General features: G+C 36.9%; 1 protein-coding gene across 3 annotated transcripts in view; it reads left to right on the forward strand.

Moving 5' to 3' along the window:
• The window catches only part of LOC138003953 (uncharacterized), a 116,778-nt gene that overhangs the window by 4,844 nt on the left and 109,434 nt on the right, over positions 1-2,500 (forward strand). The window lies entirely within an intron of this gene.

Below are 2,500 nucleotides of genomic sequence, written 5' to 3' on the forward strand. Positions count from 1 at the left end.
GATTAGGCTTGAGCACAGGCCCAAATGTAAACATGATTGGGCTTTACTCTGTCTGACCGTGAGGCTGAAGGTCCACCCTCTTTTCCCTAAAATTTGAATATATTGTGATGTGACGTTAGTAGTGCCCCAATGAACCTTTGTTTTTGACATGTGATTTTTATCAGCATAACATACAAGTAGGGTTTAACGATTAATAAGCAGGAAAAGTCCCCTTGATTCACAGTAAACGGTATTACCTAGCAAATTTGTCAACGACACTTACCTGAAGTATCTGATGTGTCATTCCTGTAGAATTGTGCAGTTTCCGATCGTAAGGAATGGTTTCGATACGAACTGTTGTGAGTGATGGTGCTGATGTCCTCTCTTTCCTGTTGCTGAAGAAACTTTGACGTCGCTCAGCACCCTCGCTCATGCGTCGAGGTTACCATGTGGTATTCATCTCTTTTTAATCAGCGGATTAACTTAAATCACAAAAATTAACCTGAAACATGGCTTTCCTAGCGAGCACGAGGTGTCATAGGCTCTGGAGTCCTAACGAGTTACGGTATACCGTACATATACGGTATATGGGAGTTTGGAGGGGGGCCGCTAATTTTCATCCAAAACAGTTGAATGCTAAGTGATGAATCAAATGATAAATCTGCAGTTAAAATTGATAACAAATTAACCGAAGCCTTTACTTGTTTTGCCAGGGTAAACCAAGGCTGCATGATGCCAACTACTCTTTTTAATTTCTATCGAAGTAATCTACCAAAATTCCCAAATACGGCGAGTCCAACCGACATTATGCTAGGTGATAGATCAATAAATTGATCTAGTGATCTTCTCTTAGTCAGCAAAAAAACCTTCAAATAATCCTTAATAAGCTGGAATCTTTCTGTGAAAATGCCAATTTAGGTGTAAATTTAGACAAGACAAAAATTATGATTTTTAACAATTCTGGTAAGTCTTTAAACAACTACTTGTCCAGATAGGGCGCTGTTGAACTGGAAAATGTCAAATCGTATAAATATCTTGGACTCATAATGAGTTCTTTTGGAAATTTTAATCTCGCTAGACAAGAGTTGAAGAAAGTTGCACTTAAAGCACTCTATAAATTACGAAAAGAAATGGGAAACCACTTCAAAGAAAATATAAAATAACGATGAAGTTATTTGATACACTGATATCTCCCATACTCTTTTATGCAAGTGAAGTGTGGGGGATTGATTGCAATGGAAAATTAGAAAAGGACCCAGCAGAATTAGATCAAAATAAATTCCTAAAGTGGTTGCTGGGAGTTAACAGATACTGCAACAACAATGCGTGCAGGGCTGAAACAGGACGGTTCCCAATGACAATTGATGCTCAATGTACGAACTTTAAGTTCTGGTTAACCTTAACCAAAAATGAATACAAATTATCCCAAATAGCATAAAAGCACACTATGTAGACATAGGAATTGTAAACATTATCAGGCAACGACTCAAGGATATCGAACTACAAAGATGGCTAAGTGAAATAAATAACGACACCAGAAAAGATGCTAACCAAAGCAACAAAATGAGAACCTATTGGTTATTCAAAACTATAGACAATTACAAATGTGAAGACTACCTACACCAGGTCACCAATACACGACACAGAATAGCTCTAACAAAACTGCGACTTAGCAACCACAAATTAGCCATAGAGACAGGACGTTATTCGAGACCGCTCAAGAAACCTGCAGAAAGAATTTGCCCAGTTTGTAAAATAGAAATGGAGGAAGGATACCTTTTTCTATATATATGCCCTGCTTACCAGGAAAAACGATGTTTGTTACTAGACTTTTTTGGAAAAAGAATATAGAATAAAAAAAAGCAGAATGTCACCTAATAAAATATTCATGTTTCTGATAAATCCCCCTGGCGGAAATGTTAAAATACAAAAACTAATAGCAAAACATATATTCGAATGCTTTGAAAAAAGGAAAGAGGAAGACGGATAAAAGTAAATACTCTAGGACTTAATTAATTAATAACCTTTTAGCCATGTATATTTTGGTTGTTTGTAATTGTTAGTTATTTGGAAATTGTGGTCGATATACTATTTATTGTTTAAGACTCCAAATAAAACATGTCTGTCTGTCTGTGTGTCTTTGGGGGGCCATCAAATTCAATTGGTACTCTGTATGGGGGGAGGGGTGGGGGGCCACTGAAAACTTACTGTAATCATCGGTCCGGTTTAGAGAGGTATTTAAACAAATAAACTTTGGGGCCTCTTCATGAAGATATGAATGAATTCCAAGTGAAATCCGAGCGCTTTTCAGTATTTTGCATAAACTCCAATGAAATATCAGGTGATCTCGCGCACGAAAACGTGATATCTTCACATGTGAAAACAACATGTTACCATGGATACCCAATGCAAACGCGTGCGCGTGTTTGGTCTGAGTTTGTTTGTGATGACGCTTATAACTTGAATAAAGAGTTAAATTTAGTATTTCATTGAAGGTAACCTAATAAAAGAACATTACATG

Source organism: Montipora foliosa, chromosome 5, assembly GCF_036669935.1.
Source record: "Montipora foliosa isolate CH-2021 chromosome 5, ASM3666993v2, whole genome shotgun sequence".
NCBI classification, from domain to species: Eukaryota; Metazoa; Cnidaria; class Anthozoa; order Scleractinia; family Acroporidae; genus Montipora; species Montipora foliosa.